This window comes from Sturnus vulgaris, chromosome 2, assembly GCF_052056855.1.
Source record: "Sturnus vulgaris isolate bStuVul1 chromosome 2, bStuVul1.hap1, whole genome shotgun sequence".
Lineage (NCBI taxonomy): Eukaryota > Metazoa > Chordata > Aves > Passeriformes > Sturnidae > Sturnus > Sturnus vulgaris.
In genome coordinates, this window is record NC_142244.1 from 72,124,165 (window position 1) to 72,142,997 (window position 18,833).

General features: G+C 37.7%; 1 long non-coding RNA gene across 1 annotated transcript in view; it reads left to right on the forward strand.

The window, feature by feature from the left end:
* Positions 1-6,455: 6,455 nt before the first annotated feature.
* LOC148224847 (uncharacterized) overlaps positions 6,456-18,833 on the forward strand; it is a 37,882-nt gene continuing 25,504 nt past the window's right edge. Inside the window, exons 1-2 of the long non-coding RNA XR_015801974.1 lie at positions 6,456-6,921; positions 7,217-7,319. This is a non-coding gene — a long non-coding RNA (uncharacterized LOC148224847). The remainder of the gene's footprint in view (positions 6,922-7,216; positions 7,320-18,833) is intronic.

Consider the following 18,833-nt stretch of genomic DNA (forward strand, 5'->3'; position numbering starts at 1 on the left):
ATGCTGCTTTAAAATGTGTTGTAAGTCTGACCTTTCAATTTCACCTGTAAACTACTAATTACAAGTGGGATTTAGAAAAGACCATATCTCAGGGTTTTGAATTTTCTTTGGCTTTGGCATAATCAAAATCAGATTATCTTCCAGAAAAATTGCTATAACAATATTTAAACACTTAAAAGGGACTTAATTAGTTTATAGAGTCATCAGAGATTCTTGTCTGTAAGATACCATGCTAATTTTCCTACAAGGAATTTCATTGAAAATTTAATTTAAAAATATTACACAAGGATTTGAATTCCTTATCAGATTTGAATTTAATGTTTTTAATCTTTTTAATATTCTTTATACAAAGTTTAATATCAAATTACCTGCATTCCCCTCAAAAAATATCGGTGACTCAAAGGCATGAAGAGTGTTGGAGCAGGAAGATTTTGTAGTAAATAAAGAATCATTCAATGAATTTGGAAGGGAACCACATCTTTCAACTATGTCCTGTGATGCTGATTTCCATCTTCCTGCCTGGTTTAAAAATACCACAAATAAATCCCATGCAGAGGACAGTTCTACATGATGAGAATTCAGCCCCTGGTACCAATCCTTCCAAATAGCATTTAGAACACTGGAGAGAAGGGAAAATACCTGGCTGCCTCAAAGTGAAGTTATAGTTTCTTTTGGGACAACTCTCGCCCTGCCCAGATAACTTTTTGCAACTGTTTGCTTTCACACCTGTGCAGTTGGTCGGGAGGTTCATTGTGTGGCAGGACTGCCCACATTAGTGGCTAGCTAGTTTGGGGAGCAAATGAAGCAAAGATAGAGCCCATGCCCTCTAGACAGACTGAGTTTCATGAAACTATACACGTCATATGGTAAATTGAAAACGGAAATGGGAGTCATTGCCTGGTAGGATACACTTCGTCTTCCCATTTTCAAGTTTCATTTGTAGTGATAAAAAAATATACTGGAAAAAGCACTCAAACTTTAGGAGGTTAGGGAGACTAACAAATGCCTTTTGCCCATATGTACTGGAGAAGATGTTGAGAAGAAGCCCATTGTACCCAGGTAAGTAGAAAATAGAATCACCTAGAATCAAAGAAAGTTTGAGGCTGTTTTGAGACACTTCATATGTGTTTCTCCAGTGCAAAACAGAGGGGAAGGATCAGCTCACTTGAACTGCTGACAGTGTTCTGATGCAGCGCAGTAGACCCTTTGTCTTTTTTTTTTTTTTTTTTTTTTTTTTTTTTTTTTTAAACAAGGGCGGATTGCAGACTCACTGGTGAAGATGGTAGGTTTATCACCATATTGGACATCCCAAAAGCAGCCAGTAGATTCATACTAGCAATTGTGTGACAGTCAATATTCTCTGTTTGGATGGTAGGATAGCTTTGGTTTGAATAGCGTGGTATAAGAGTCAGTGGGCTGAGCTGTCTACCACAGATTTATTTCCTGTCTAGGAAGCCAGTCTCAAGTAAGTTGTTGGTATCCCTCTACAGAGAATCAAATTTGCACATGATATTCAAATCTATGCATGTGTACAACATACTTGGAAAAACGAAATTGTATTCCTTGTTGACAAATTCAGCCTTAAGATGTACTTAATTCCAGCATAAAACCTGTTTAGTGACAAAAGAATCCTGGTTAGCTACCCAAAGTCTATGCCACTTTTCTCCACAAAGCAGATAACTCTCACCGTTTCATACCTTGTGAGATCAACTCTATGAGTCCTGAGGTGGATGATTTGAAACTTCAATAAACCTTTCAGATGCATAAAAGAGACTTAGCTCCCTGGTGCTTCCTCTGTGGACTGATTCTTCAGCAGTGGGCATGGGAATGAGACTGCCATAAGAAAATAATGGGGAAGAAGACCTTGTCCTCATGGCTAGAAGCCTTCTCTAGCAGACAGGAATTTCGGCTTGCAAGAGAGGACCATGCTCTGAAAAAGAGTAAATTATGTCTTTTAAGCTGGACAAATACATGGAAAACATAAACCTCTTATGTGAGCAATAATCAGCCTCTTCGGTAATCTTTCTGTTGCACTTTTTGGCTGGAAGAAAATGAAGGTGTTTCCACTTCCAGTGCTTTGCATGCCATCTCAAAGGGGTGCTGAGTGATGCAATATAGAAATCCCACTGCTACTTAGACAATGAAGGTTTGAAAGATAAATCTGCCGCCTATAAATACCTTTGAAAAATGTCAGACTTGGAAGGAAACTCCAAAGGGAAAAAAATTACCTACATGCTGACAGATCAGGCTTTCATTTCCCATCTGCTGATGAGAAATAAGATGAAGGTGATAACTACTTGAGAGATGGTGGCATATTGATCCCTTTCCTCAGGAAAGGAATATGTAATACATTATAGTTCCTTACCTTAGCTTGCACTTCTTAGATACTGGGAGTGTTAAGCAAGGTTTCCACATGAACTGAACTGTAGTTCTAGAACCTTGTGGCTCTGTGACAAATACCTCTGTGCATACACTAAAGGATAAATTTAAGTCACCTCTTTCAGTCCTGCAAACCTCTCCAAGCCCATGGTGCCAGCTTCTGTACTACAATCTCTTGTATTCACAGTGCAGCTCAACAGCTTCCTGCTTGAGGGACAACTCAGTATGTTTTTTTTCTGGAACCCGGGAAAAAGCTTTGGTGTTACCCTGGACTTTTCTGGAAGGTGTATTTCTTTGGTAGTAGCCTGACATCAATCTCCTCCACAATGCTCCTCTTGGTGTATATTTCAAACCATTCCAAGAATCTCAGCTGCATGACTTGGACATTGTCAAAGGGCAGCCCTGCCAATAAGCCAGGAGGTTTTGTCGAGCATATAAGTAAATTACATTTTTGCCAGTCTTGGTTCTGTAAAAATGTTTCAATCTTCTGTTCCCTAGCTCAAAATCTGCTCATAAAATTTCTTCATGAAAACTACATTATCATGATTTAGAAAGAAAGTATTTATTTAAAAAATATTTCTTATAATGCTCTTAAGCTAGAATAGGCCAAAGTTAGAATGAAACTTTTAATCAGACTCTATTTTACTAATACATATAGTCCCATTGATTTTAATAGAATTACATGACTTTGTGAAATAAACTAATTCTCCCTGAGGTAAACCTTTAAATTAAACATTAACGGAAATTTTGATGTGGGGAACTGTTGATTGAATTTGAAAGATGTATCTCTGATTCTTGACTCATTTTTTTCTCTAAGACTTTATGTGCTTGTCTGCATATATTCTACCCAACAGAGGAGAAAGAGTATATCATTAGAAAAATGAAATGCCTGTATATTTTTTATGTTTCTTCTCTTTCCTCTTTATTTGAAATAAATGATTGTTTTAATGTTTTGGGTTTGTTTTTTTTTTAATTGAAATTACTGTAGAATGCTAAGTCAAAATGTTTGTCTTATTCTCTTGAATTCAGTAGAAATTATATTCTTATCTGCTTTGTGTTATTTATTGTTTGATAAATTTAATTTATGGGATCTGAAAGCCTGGATCAAGATGGCAATCCCACTGTGCTGTTTTCTAAATCTTGCTTTCAGTGTAGCAGAGAGTAGATTTCATGGCCCCTCCCAACATCTATTATAGGCACAAATGTGAAGAGGTACATTCCACAAGTGCAGGGCTATTCCTGTGCACGTGGATGTGAGTGTGTGCATGCCCACTTGCCCTTTCACATGTGCACTTTGCCCTCACTTTGAGAGTCTGATGTGCAGTGAGAGAATTTTAATCCCATTTATTGACCTTTCTGAGAAGTGAAGGGAAAGAGGGGAGGGGGAAGCATACACACCTGCAGTTTATTTCCTTTAAAGAGATGACTTGAAGATGATAGAGATGAGATAGGGGAAGAATACTGCCCCTTGCCAGGAGCTTTGTTCACAATGCATACAATACACAGCCTGAGAAGCCGACTGGGAACTGTTGCCACTGGAATGAAGAGCAGTATTGCCGGGGGTCATGGAGCAGGGAGTGCAATCGATTAGAGGTATAAGTCTTAAGATGGCAGCAGGGAAAATGTTCAGTGACCAAATCAATCTGCTAAATGACCTTTCCTCCAGATGTGTATAACGTTATTCCTTTAAAGCTGAATTTGCATTCGGGTGATCTAGCTTAGCTGGTTTTGAAGGCTCTGGAAGTGGAGTGACTGTCTGTGGGAAGATAATTTAGAACAAAGGATTCACAAGAATTCTTATTTTGCATGAAAAATACCTGCCGGATATTTGAAAATGTAACTACAAGGGAATCCAGAAATAAGGTGCAAGAAGCAGAACTTAGCTAATGTTTATTGGTGATAGGTAACTGATTATTATTTAAAGGGCATTCCAAGTCCACTGATGTCAGTGGTAGCTTTTCAAGAGAAATTTAACAGGGTCTTTGGTTAACATCATCCCCACTGTGTGGGGATCATTTCAACAATGTTGTTGGATGCTATTTAAGGCAGTGAACTCCTAAGTAATTACACTGGTTTTGACAAGCCTCATTTATACCCACTTTATAATGACATATTCTGAATTTCTTTTATGAACTTCATGAGAGTTTTAGTATGAAAAAATTAAGACTAAGCTATTTTAACCATGTTAGAACAAGATGCCTCTTTGGCCTTACTTCCTTCTGTCTTTTCTCTGCTCTGTAGGGAAAAGAAAGTACACATTGCAGCATGCTTAAACTTAATCCATTCAGTTATTCTTGTCACATATTTCTTTATACTGTCATTCAATCTTGCAAAAAAAAAAAAACAAAACCAAAAAAAACCCCAAAACTCTCTTTTGGTAATGAAATCTTTTTCAAGAGAATTCTTTTCTTCTTGAAATTCTGCTTATGCCATACTGCTATGGGGTTTCTACTAGTGTGGAGAAATTCACAGCTCTTTTGTGATCTAAAGCAGATCTGAACATAACATTCCAAAGATGAAAGCCGCATGAACAGCAGCGTGGAGTTCCTGGCAGAAATCTCTGTCCTCAATACCCTGTGTCAGGAGAAATGTTCTCAGCTACAAGACCAATTTATGCTCATCACAAGCGAGGAGTGAAAGTGTCTGCTCCCAGATGAACTGCAGCATTCACTGCAGAAAGATTCACTGGTCATGTTGCTATTGTGTATTTATTCTATAAAAGTTTCAAACACGAAGACAAGTTACAGTGCTGAATTTCAAATGTTCTTTGATGGATTAGTGCCTGTAAATGTCTTAATTCTGTCATGATTTTTGATAGAATTCACTCTGCTAAAAGCTATTAAATTAGACTGAGCGAAAAGAAGTATAAAACATATAATACAATGTTGCATCACAGCTTTTGACATATTGCATGATTTCAAGATCACTTTACAAGACAGATTTCAATTTCTTTTAAGTCAGACTGCTGAATATATTATTTGTTATGACTAAAGCACTAATGCTCATGTCAAAGAAAGATACAAATGTGATGGAAAATGTCAGGAAAGATACAAATGTGATGGAAAATGTCAGAAAAGATGTTACACTACAGGATCTGCTGTGCTCAAATGTAAAAATAGTATTTATTGAAGTGCCTTGAACTTCCACATTTGCTTCTTTTTTTTTATCATAAGAATTCTTACACTAGACTACCAGATAAACTAATTTTTGAATAGTATTTGTTGAAAATTTGATAGTTCTGATAATGATGGGTTTCCCTCAGTGTGAGTACCCATATGCAAGAGAAGTTTTGTTGCTCTCATATCCTTTTTTGTGGTATCCTACAGCACTTTTGAGCAGCACAGCAAGTAGCTGATATAAGAAATTGTCAACATTTTGCTGTCTTTAGCAACTATCCACAGGTGCTCCTCTCATATAACCTCTGCAATCAGCTATGATATACAGCATTAAATCTCCCTGTTGCTGTAGCCAGGAAAGAAAAATGTGCTCAAAGCTTTTTTTTTTTTTTTTTTCCCTTTAATAGAGTAACACACTTCAACAATCAAAGGGTGAAACCAGCTAAAAAGTCACATAGAACTGTGTTTAAAATCATTGGTTTGGGAGTATGGGGTACGTGTGAGCGGGTTATGTATGGGAGAAATCCCCTTAACTAAAAGCATTAGAAAAATGGAATGAATGTAAAATTCAACAGTTTAATTGGATCCCGAGGAATTATCTTGGAACCTGCAAACTGGCTTCCAAGCTCTGCTAACTAACTTACCTTCATCAAATGCTTAAAGGCTTTCCTCACATTGTCAAAAGCATTTTAAGCAAGCACAGCACTCAGCTACATACCATGACAAATTTTGCCTGTAGGCTATTAAAATGGCTTTAAACTAGTGAGGCGTGCTCTTAAAAATATATATATTTATATACTTTGTACATATTTCATCCTGAGCTGGCTCCCTCCTACCAAGCTGCTTTCTTTGTGGATTTTTTTTTTTTTTTGTTATGGTTTATTGTTGTTGGTTGTTTTTGTTTTTTTTCTCTTTTAACCTTTATATCTTTGGAGTCTAGCAGGGTTATTAATTAATGAACTTGTGTATTTTCTGTCTTTAGCTGCTGAAGAGTGAGGAGCTGTCAATCAGCAGGGACCCTCCTGAATTAGGTGAATGCTAACATTTGGCAAGTGTCATCACAGTTGCTTGCCCATGCCCTTGTAATGCTCTAAGCCAGTGACCCTTCCCTCTTTGTCACACATTTCAGGTAGCACTCAGAGCTCATTGTGTGCAGCTGAGGTCAACTGCCAACCAACCAAGTGCTCTGTCCTGCTCACACAAAGCTTTCCCTGAAGGCAAGAGAAAAGAATAATAAAAGGGGGAAATGGCCTGCTGAGCAAAGACTCTGAGTCTTTTATAACAGGAGGTCGTTTTTGATTATAGGAAGGAACCTTCAGTGGCCATGGAAACCAAAATGCCACACAAAAGCCAGAGGGTGCTTGGGAGGTAAACAAGATAGATGAAAGGTGATGGTGCTTTTAATCTCTACAATCAATGTGTTTAGGTGGGTGACTTTAATTTAATCCATGTCTGATTAACCCACTCCCTTTGTTTACACCATTATAGGAGTTTTTCTCCTATAAAATTTTTAAACAAATGTTAAAAGATTCCAGGAGAGGGCTGGTCGCCACAGTGTTTTCATCCTATTCACCCCACTGATGTAATCATGGATGTTCTCATTATCCACATAAATGCTTAATCCTTCTTATTCCTGCTAAGCTTATCCTCAGTGCTATATTTTTGAATGAGAGAGTGAAAGTTCTTATACAAATACAAATTCTTGTGACTTTCTCTTTTAGACACCTAGCAGGATGAAAGAACTGGAAACAATGGCACTCAATGAGGAAACCTTTTCCATCAAGAAGCCTTGGAGCAGTTTTGTGAAAACTGGTTTTGATTTGGGTGAGTTATGAGTCCTTGAAAGCTGCCCATCGTTCGAGCTTAGACGTTTTTAAATAGCAGCAGAGGGTTTAATGACAGCTGAATGTTCGGAAGGAAGCTGTGCCGTGCATGCGTGCGCGGCTAATTTACCTACTTACTGAAAAATATACTCAGGGGTAGTGCTCCGAATGAACCCTGCCACATTCAGTTTGGCTTGGCTTACACGACTGAAAACTCTCTCCGACGGCTGTGCAAAGTTTTCCACAATAACGAGCATTTTATGGATGAGATTTTCAAAAAACCAGCCCCTCTTTAGGAGAATGGATCCCATTCAGACAGGAAAGGGAGGGGAATTTTTAAAAAAGGCCCAGAGGAATTTGTGTTCCTATGTCCCTTGGGGTTAAGAGGTACATTCAATAAAGACAGGTATTTAAGGAATTATCTGAGTCTCAGTGTCATTAGAGAATGAGCTTTAAAACCTCTCTGAATCTTGTCCTGGTTTCTGAATGAAAATAAAATGATCATTCATTGAGTTAGGCTTCCTAAACAGTCTGGAGTAAGGGATAGGTGCTTCAAAACAGCATTTGCAGGAAGAAATATCTAAGATCACTGACTTAAAGTTGTCATAGCCCTTTCTAAAGCTGATAGGTTTTTGCCATGGTATTCAACAGCTACCTGTATCCAGCCAAACGCTAGGTCCTTTCTTGAGAGCAGCTGCCTATCTCAAGTCTTTTTGCAAAAGTAAAGCAGAGCTTAGTGTGTCCTTGTACAGTACAGGCAGAAAAGGCACTGCAGGTGATGCTGCCCACTCTCTGTGTAATAACCCAGCAGTAGGAGTGCTTGGGAAAGAGACCTGGGCACCATGCCTTCCTTCCTCAATGCTGGGGTGATTGAACCTGTTTTTCTGCTGCCCAGGCAAGCAGGGCAAGCCTAAGGAGGAGGACATTTGTGGAGCTGGGGTGCTCCTCAAAAACAAACACAATGATTGAAGCCCAGAAAAAAAAAAAAGCCTGTGAGTTTCTAACTGTAATCCTGTCAAAAGGAGATGGTCTGTCTGAGGAGGTATGCTTAGGTGAAACAGGGAACAATGTGCCTGGATGTCACAGCTGTAGAGTTTGACACTGGGAAAAGCACTGACGCTTTTAGTTGCCTTCTGCTAACAATGAGCATTCACATGCCCATTGAAGTATTCAAATTCTTATCTTCTGTTCAGTCTGGAGCTCTTCTTCCACCACAGGTCCTTAGTGGGGTCTCTATCCACTAAACCATGAGATATTCTGAGACAGCCATCAGAGACAGCCTAAGAAAAAGTCTCCAAAGCAAAGTGAGAAACATTTTGCTTTTCATTGAATCCATGGCTATTTCTTATTGAAAAGACTGTATCCAAGAATCTTAGATGTGCTAAATTAGTGCAATTATCTCACTCAACTGACATTTAAATCCTTTCTATAGAGCAGAGCAGTGTAAACAAGTGTGACGTGAAAGGAGCCTACACAAACATCTTTCAGTAACTTTCACCCTGACAACAGAAATTTTAGGTTCCAGTATCTGTGTGATATGAACTTGATAATGGATCAGGGATACAACCTTTCCTTTCCTCTTTATTCTCTTCTACTTTCATTAACCACAGTGAGAGATTACCTTCTGGACCTTCTTGTTAGCAAATCTTCACCCTACAGCTGTGCAGTGCCAGGAGTTTGAACACTATGAATAAAATCAAAATGATAAATGACAGTAAATGGGGCCTTCAAGGTGACAAATCAGCAATAATGGGCTGGAGGTGTTTTTAGGATTAGCTACCAAATGATCAATTGTTTTTCAGGACCTTTGTCAGAAATAAGTTTTGCAACTCATGCTCATGAATCTTTCCATGACTGAAGGTTTTCAGCTCTTTCAAAAGGCCCAATAATAAATTGTTCTGTATCTAATATTTTTAAAAGTTCAAGGCCACTCTGTTGGCACAAGAATTGATCTTGTGCATGTAACACACTTATGAATGCAGTGGGAAGCAAGAAATTCCCTTCCTTCTTTCCTCCCTTTATCAGCATGAAGGTTGCTTAGAGATGCAATGATCCCTATGAGGATTCAAATTTGAATCAAACTTTTTTTGACTTCACACAAGTTGGTAGGCATCTTTCGAGGAGTAGTAACTTCCAGTAAATATATTTTTTTGGCTTAACTATACTCAGGTAAAGTTTTTTGAGATTCTCTTCAGTGAGCAAATTTTGGGTTGGTCACCTAGCCAAGCCAAGGATTATTATTGACCATGTATTGTGTCACACTGAAGCACTCGCAGCAGCATTCTCCCGAAGGAGCACGGAAAAAAAACTTGTTAATGCTGCAATCCTTCCCTAATTTTGCTCAAACAAAACTCAGCTTAGTATGTTAGTCTGTTTAATGAGGACCTTGTGATCGGTAATACTAATTGCATTTGTAGAATTCAAGCTTTTGACAAAGTATACTGAATCAAAGAGCCTGTGAAATATTTTTCAGATAACGACATGGCAGTAGGATAGAAAAGGAAATAAAATAGTTTTTCCAAGATTTTGGCAGGTTTTAAAGGGCCTTCCACTCATCAGTCAGATGGTTACATTCTCATTTTCACTCTGAAATTTAGTTTGCTCTCTTTAAGAAGATGAAGAATGAACAGAAAAATCAAAGAAAGTAAGTGATAGAAATACACCATATAGTGGGAGCTGTATCTCACTCTGTAAAGATAAAGTATTGTAATATGTCATTTAGACAGCAGGCCATAAAACTACTCAAGGAGCAGAGGATAATGACTGAACAGGGGGGAAAATACTTTTTACTGACTTGAAGGGGAGTGTCAACAATACCAAGTCTGAAGACTGAGAGCATTGCTATGAGGATGAGGAACTGAAGAGAAAGGTGATTAAGTGATATTTAAGATTTTGCTTGTGGACCTGGACTTTTGGGCTATTCATGACTGTTTGCAGCTGTTTCCACTTGTCTCCTTTGACTGCTTTAGCAACAACATTCAACCTCTCCACATTCAATAATTTGAACACCTCAGAATGAATGCATTATGTATTACTTGCTCCACTTTGCTGAATGAGTCCCTAAGTTGCAGTGGGATAAACGTAGAATTCTGAAAAAGACCATTTCTCTCTTCACTGTATGATTGGGTTGTGGCAGGCACAGCATCTGAGTCCAGACAAATTGCTAGGGTCCTAGAAATAACAATCATGCTGCTTTCTGCCCAATAAAAGAAACGTTATATGGCCAAATTAGCAACCCAGTGACCACCATGAAATGTGTTGAAGCTTTTCCTTAGAGCTGATGTGGATACTTAGCCAAACCTCTTCGGCTGTGCAATTGAGCTTTATCATACTCTTCTTCCAGCTAAAATTATAAATACCCTTATATTTATGGTAGTGCAACACCACCTACTAGGAGGCAAGGGTAAGAAAGCTGGCTCTTTTAAAAATTAATGAGCCTTGGAAGGAAATGAAGCTGAGAGAGTATGAAAGCATACGAATTTCTCCTGTACAGAAGAACTAGCATTCATTAAGCTGTAACTCTACACTGTTCAAAGCTCCAGTCCACTTCAGCAGTAGACTAGTATGAGTAAGGACTGTAGAGTTCAGGATATGTGTTTTTCTATTGCCTGGAAAAATATATTACTGCATCTGTGGATAACAAGATTAGAAAAGACACTTGCTTTGTCACAGAGACATGTGATTACCTGTACATTAGATGTAACAAAATTGATTTTGCAATAGTCTGAGAAAATAGGAGATTTATATTCAATGTTAAATTTGAGACCCTTTGCAATGGTAGTAACTGTAAGCCTAATCCTATTTTTACACTGTCAGATGATGGGAATTGCATAACTGAGTATGTTAAAAATGGCAGTCTGAAGGTTTTGGTACTAGTTAATATTAGAACTTAGAAGAGGTGAAAATGAATGTTCTTAGGAATAATTCTATTAAGCAAGATACCTTTTAATTGTTCTTTTGTTTCTCTTTTTGCCTGAAAGCATAAAATATTTAACCCTTTAAAGCTCTTTTTTTTGTGCAAGGAAGTGGAAATTATTTGAAACATATAGATTGGATTATTCACAGATTTTTTTCCCAGCTATGACCACATAATTTTAAATTTATATGTGAAGGGGGTGTGCTACTTATTCTTTCTCATCTACCAAGAAATAGTCTCAAAGAACTCATGTTCCATGTCAGAAAGTTAAAGAAGGGCATGTTGGCCTGAATTCCTCTTGTTCTGTACCTTTCATACTTTTCCTCATATTCACTCTTCTACTAAGAGTGCCATTTCTATACAAAACATTTCTTCCAATATGTCTGTATCAAATGAAAGTTGACAGTTATTGAACATACTGTATTCATAGCTATGCAGCTGTGAATGTTATTCCTTAACACCATCTTGGAATAAGCTATACAAAGGCAACACAGATCATGACACAGAAATGACTGTGCCTATGCTAATGAACCATTATACCTTCATCACCAAGTGTAAATAAAGAAATACAGCCTTACAACTCTGAAAGGAAATTGCTGTCAGATATGATGGATTGTATTTCCTGGCTCTATGGTTGGTAAATTTATATTTAGTCTTCATTTGGTTACTGGTCACTATATTGTATTTATTGCATAATAAGTCACTGAGGAGTGATCAAATAATTTTCATGAAGACACAGATTCGGCATTAGATATGCAGACTTTTGAGGAGACATGCTTCCTTTCACTTTGAAAAATCAGCTGTGCAAAGGGTGAGCTCAAAAATGGGGAAGATTAAGTTTGTATTTTTCCAGATAGCCCCTGTAGATATTTTTAAAAGACATTATTAGATGTAAGTAGGGTTGGTCTGACGGAATCTGGTATCTGAACAGATCTGCTTCTCTCAAGAGTATGTGCAGGATATGTGTCCCAAAATCAGAATAATGTTCAGGTGCTAGTCACAAGAGGGAGCTCAGTGCTTCAGAGCTATAATAGAAATAGATCCAGACTGAGAAAATTTTGAATTATTTGTAAAAGGATATAAGGTTGGTAAATTAATAGCAATTTTCAGTGCTTGGACTATGTTACTTCTACTTGGATTTATCCTAGAACATCAATCTTTGGCATTAAAAAAGAAGAATATTTTGCACACAGCTAATATATAGCCCACTTTCTCTGTCTTTCATCTCTCTAGTTTCTCATATTTCTATTTCTTTATCAAAAGTAAGGTTAAAATGGAATGGAAGCTGACAGTTTATAGCAGCATTTTAAGGCCAAGAAAACCCCCAAAGCAGTAAAATTTCTATTTACTCTATTAGTCTTAGGAATGGACTGGACACAAGTTTATTATCATGGTTAAAAAAATTCAGAACTATAAGTTTGAAATATTATAATATTTGAAATTATATGACAAATAAAATGTAGACAAATCGAAATGGCATCTTTCAAAAAAATTCCAGTTGCACATCTAAGATATGCTGGTTTGATAACCACACATTGTAGATATAGAACAGAACATCACAGCTTGGGGCACGGCATTGAGTTGCACCCAAATGGGCACTTACACCAACAGCCCAGGAAGCACAGAGTAGGTGAACTGCCACACAGCCAGCCTGGTTATTTAGACAATTGACATATTTGTCTGGAGTATTTCTGTTTTAAAAATGCCATTTTTGAACTGAGGAACCGTCGATTGATGAAATTGTGGCCAGGTGATCCTGAAAGTAAGGGTATTAAAGCTAGAATTCGTGACAATTAACATGAAATTTTCAAGAAATCCAAACTTATTTTAATCTTTGGAAGTGAATAAATTTTAAATTATCTTAATTCCCCCTCACAAGTTATATCATGGAAAAAAAGTATACTTTGTGCATTCCAGAGTTTGTTGTTCCAGATTAAACTAGGCCTATTCTTTAACAATGGCTCATTTCTTATTTGCCTCACCCACTCCTGGTGTTGCCTGGGTGATGTAGTTGTTCAGATGTTTTGGGCTTCTTCAAGTGTTTGCTTATCAGTAGAGCAAAGCCTGTGAAAAGGATTGGCTTGCTGAATTGGATTTACAACAGTTGTTCCTCCCCAGAACAGTGGAAAGTAACTGCAATGGTCGTATTCCTCCTCCTTGCTTATCTTCATAAGAGTCTTAGCATACACTATCTTTGACAGTCTCTCCCTTTCTCATGCTCTACATTTTCTGGTTTGTTTCCCACTCCTTCTTGCAAAACCTCATCTTTTCTTGGCCATCTGCTTCGAAAATGTCTGGTGAAGTGGGTAATTTAAAAAGTAGAGTCTGCACATATCTCACCAGAAAAAGATTTGTCATGGTTGCAAAATAGAGGCTGAATAAAATAACCTCTGCTACACTCTTCCTAGGAAGTTCTGGATCCTGTGGCACTTATAGTGCTTAAATCAAGTTTAGGTCTAAAAGGTACACTTTCAGACTATAGTCATGGACTTCATGACAAAAGTACTTGTTAAAATTCCATGCTCTGTGTTATGCAGTTGTGTGACATAAATCAGCCTAATGATCCCTTCTGGCCTTACAAAGTTTTGCTCTTTTAATTTAAAAGGGCCACTGTGTCCCTTTGGTGAGCACCAAATCAAGTACTAGGGTGTTACTAAGGTAATTTATTAGAAAAACCCCCTAAACATTAAATATAATAGCATATTTCTTAAAATTTATATTTTAACTCAATCACTCAAGAATTAAGTTTATTTTTAAATTTTAAAAAGTTGTTTTCTAAAGAGAAAAGACTATAATTTTGGATAGCATAAGTCTGTGCTTGCAAATAGTTGAATCCTTGAATTTAAAAAACCCCAACCTCAGTTTTGAATGCTATCAATGATTCATTCTATGATAGACTCACACAAAGTATGATTCTGCATTTATATTTCTATGTATAAACAATGAATATACAATGTATAAAGAAAAAAAGACTTGATTAAAATTTTCCACTTTTATTTCTTCTTTCTTCTTGTCAGAAGACACGATGATAAGTAATCTGCTTTTGTTTTATTTTATTTTATTTTATTTTTAAATCTGTACCTTGTATCCATTAAAAGTTTTCCTCAAAAGTTTTTGGCCAGACTATGTGAATGTCTGGCTTTAGAACTATTTTCCCCCTTGTTTCCCAAAAAAGCAAGATGTGCATTATTACATTGTCTGAATAGCCTTCCATTTCTGTTTATTATCAGCCCCTCTAAAACTGTAAAAACTTATTGGCCACTTTTTGATACAATTTCTATGAGTTTAATCAGCAGTAACCAATTGTTTGGGAAGGAGAGTCCCTTAGGGTCCCACATAAGGAGAATGTACAGAGAGATCTCTTTTCTTTCCCTTATGGATATGCAAAAATCAAGATGCAGCTACTATCTGACCGAGAAGCACTTGTTTCAATAACCAGACGACCAACACATACGTGGTTCAGCCATAACAAATGATGCTCTTTCCTTTCCAGCAGGTCTGAAAGTTGAGGATTTGCAAAGTAAATAGGGATATTCCTTGTGAATGGAACACAAGACACAAAGCTGTAGGAAACCAGGCTTCACTAGTTGCTCTTTTCAGTAACAAAGACAATTCAGAAAACAGAGGACACACCTTCTCATATGGCCATAAATTAAGTTCAAAAGAGGCTGAGTATCTTACCCCAAGAACAAAATTGGGGAAATCCTGCTTTTAACTATCTAGTTGCTCTTGCAATCAAGGCAACAAAGCAGGCTATAAATTAGCTCAGGACAATTTGAAATAATTCCAATACCCCTTACAGGCAATGCCTTGGCAGCCAGGATCTGATGGCTGTGAGACTCCTCAGCCACACATTTTCACCCAGAGACATCTCATCCCTGAAGGCTTCTAGCTATATCCCACTGCTCTTCCCTGAGGAAACCTGAGGAGGCACAGATGGTCCAACTCTACAGCTGTAAAGGCACTAAGAACATCAAAGTCAAGACTTCATTTCCCTCCAGCACAGCAGGTTTTAAAACAACAACAACAACAAAAACCTCCTAAACTGTCTGTAGCTCAGGAAGTAATCCCAGCACAAATTGGCAAGAACTCAGATAACTTCAAATTGGAAAATGTGCAATTAATTTGCTAAATGCAAGGTGACGTGTCTGAGAGGATGGTCTGTATTCAAAATCAAGGACAGTTGATTAAAAATTGTGCTCTCTACTAAGAAGGAAATAGTCATCCTTAATCTATGATTTAGAGCATGATTTTATTGTGCTCTCATTCAAGTATGCAGTGCCTGATTGAAAAGGAAGCAAATCTAATTAATTAATATTGGCCTCTCATTATCGTGCATCTGCCCTGCACTTCCTGAATGACAACCTTAAACATCAGAAAAAGACAGATCTCTTTACAATCAAGGATCTTATAAACAACAAAATAAAATTAAAATAAAAAAAAAAAAAAAGTACCCACAGCTCCCCGAACCGTATCCTATTGCTAGGAATAATCCAACGGCATTTCAGCCGCCCTGCCGAACAGACAGGCCTTACATCGCGCTCTGACTTTGGCCAGCCCGGGCTGCTGGCGGGGGGCCAAGGGAAGCAGATTTCAGCGGCGCTAGCCCTCCGCTGAGAACACCCTACCGCCGCTCCCCCCGGCCGGGGCACCGCGCATTCATCGCATGTGTAGCGCTCCTGTGCCTCGCAACTGCCGTGCCTGATATTTTCTTTATGACTTCAGCTTATTTGAAGATTTGGCTGCAAGATGTATTTTCACACAGTGCTCGATACAAAGTCTAAAACTTGAGCTCAGAAGTGCAGTCTACAAGACTGAAAGGAGCTAACTTGATCTCTCTATATAAATAACTGTGGAAAGACAGAGGGATCTACTCCTATGCAATTTTGATAATTTCTGTCATTGTGATGATACCAAACAATGTTGGTACACATAACCTTAACTGTCAGTTGGGTGAAATTTCCTCACAGATAGCTACATAGCAGAAGAACATAGAGAAGTCAGAAAAGTAACATTTAAGTCACTAGTAGCAGACAACAACCACAAACACTTACCACCACCTTTGTACTCTACACCGTAGACTGGCATTCCAACCTTTCTAAATCTTCTAACTGTAATTTCCCTCCAGAAAGCTACCAATGACCAATATATGGAACTTTTATGGATCTTTGTGCCTGAAGTTGGAATTGGGGAGGGGAGTGGTAGAGAGGGGAGATAAGAGGAGGGGAGGGAAGGAAACGAAAAAAATACTGGATGTGTCAGCAGAGTGACAAGTGCATGAACCCCAGGTACAGTGCCACAGATTCACAGAAGTTTCTGCATTGTAAGGGACCCACAAGAATCTTCAAGTCCAACTCCTATCCCTGCACAGGACGATCCCTGTGTGCCTGAGATTATTGTCCAAAAACTTCTTTAATTCAGACAGGCTTTATGCTGTGACCACTTCCTTGTGGTGCTCATCTCAGTGCTCAGCAACCCTCTGAGTGAAGAACTGTGTTTCTAACACCCAGTCTAAGACCCTAAACCTTCCCTGACACAACTTAAGGCCATTACCTCTGGTCCTGTCACTGGTAACAAGAGAGAACTAGAGTGTGTCCCTCCCCTTGACAAGGAAGTGTTCTGTGGTCTTTTTAAAGTTAAGGATTGGTGAATGGAAGAAGGGATATCTGCTAGCCAGACATGGATTTCCTTTTCCTTTCTCTTTGGGTGTCCATATTGTGCTTTGTATTGTACTCTAACTTTTATGTTCCAGTCTTTGCAAAAATAAAATAAAAGTCAGTCTGCTGACAAATATGTTGTTTCAGATGTTTATCTTCCCAATTGTTGATGAAAACCCTTTCCAATTTGTTCATAGACTTCCATTAGAATTTTTTTTCCATGAATACAAGACACTTGTTTCAACAGAATTTCTCTCAATATTTCAAGGCTGAATAACATTGAATGAACAAAAATAGAGATGTTGTGTGTTGTGGACCAAAATCTCTAAGTCATGAGGAGACTGCTGTGGCTGGAATCTTCTCTGTCCATGCTATTAGGATTTAGGGGTTAACAAGAAAAACTGTGTTTGTATTTATCCACAGAAAAATATGCCAGTGATCTGACCTCAATCAATGAAGTCTTAAGATACAGCACAGGTGCTAGAGATGGCTAAGAAGAGACACTTGGAGAAACATATCGATTATTTTCATCGTACATTTCACACTGTCACTTCACTGATTAATCCAAAACACCTAACTCTTTCCAGCAGCTGGAAAAGAGGTTGATTTTTATCTCATCCTTAGCATTCCCATCAAGTGACGAACTATAAAATTTTTTCCTGCAAACTCAAATTGAAAAAAGAGGTTAGACAGAATCAATATTTTCTCATACACTAAAATAAAAAAAAAACTGTCCAACTGGATATTTTCAGGTCTGCTGTTAATATGTGGAGTGAGTTCCACAGATGATTCTACAATTTGCCAAAATACTTAAGCATATGCTCGATTTTAAACTCTGAATAATCCCATTTGCAACAGAATTTAAGCAGGCACGCCAAACTAAGGATGGAGTTGGAGACAGATAGCAGTACTCCCACACCCCTCAATCATCACCTCTAGGAGTTTTGCAATTTGGATGCAGGTGGCCAAGCTATTTTGCAGCAATTTTAGGTTTGGCAAGCATCTACCTGGAAGCCAGGATAAAAATGCATGAAAAGATTAACCAAATCTTATGATAAAGAAAGAGCAAAAATTTGCTATTATGAAAAATAGGCAGGAAAAAAAAATATGGTATTTGCAGCTTTAGGATTTATTTGTGCCTTCAGTTGCTTCAAAGCCATCATGATTACAGGAAGTCTGCAATTAATATTTCCTGTGATATTTCACAGCCAAGTTAATGATAATAATTTTGTATTTGACCAAGTGTGTAGGAACTTCTAACTGCATTCAAAAGGAGCAGTCTGGAGACAAAATAGCTATTTGAACATACAATGGTATCAGTGAAAAATTCTGCTGTACTCTTGTTTCTCATGTAGAGCAGCAAGAGTAGGTCTAAATATAGTCACCATGGAGGCTGAATGCCTCATTTCTCTAATGAAGTCATTCTTCTGGCATCAGAGCCAAGTAAAAAATTATTAATATCTCTATTGCCATGAAAATCTAGACATCGTTTAAATGGGGTTTTGTATTTTTATAGTTGACCTCTCAAAATATTCAAATGTGGAGTTCCATCTTTAGTGTGTATGGATACAATATCTCAATATTGGAAAGCAGCAATGCAATAACAATAGCTGTATACCAACCTCAGTATTGCAAGTTATTTTATGTGCAAAATGAAGGGATGCTTAAAATAACCTTGAGTGTGGCTTTAAAGGCTTAATTTACTCAAAAGTGCTATTGTCTAGTTACATAAGAGAATAGCTGTTTTTGTTATGGTGTCTTAAAATCTGGAGCTTTTAAATTCTCTAATCACAATTGTGGGTGAATCTGTCCCGAAGACTTCCATGTCATTTGTCACTAAGCATTTTCCCCTTGTCTTCACAATGGTGGAAAAAACCTATTCAGTCTAGGTTCATCATGCTAAAGGGTATTTGCTGAAAATTTATCACATGTGGTCGGTGTA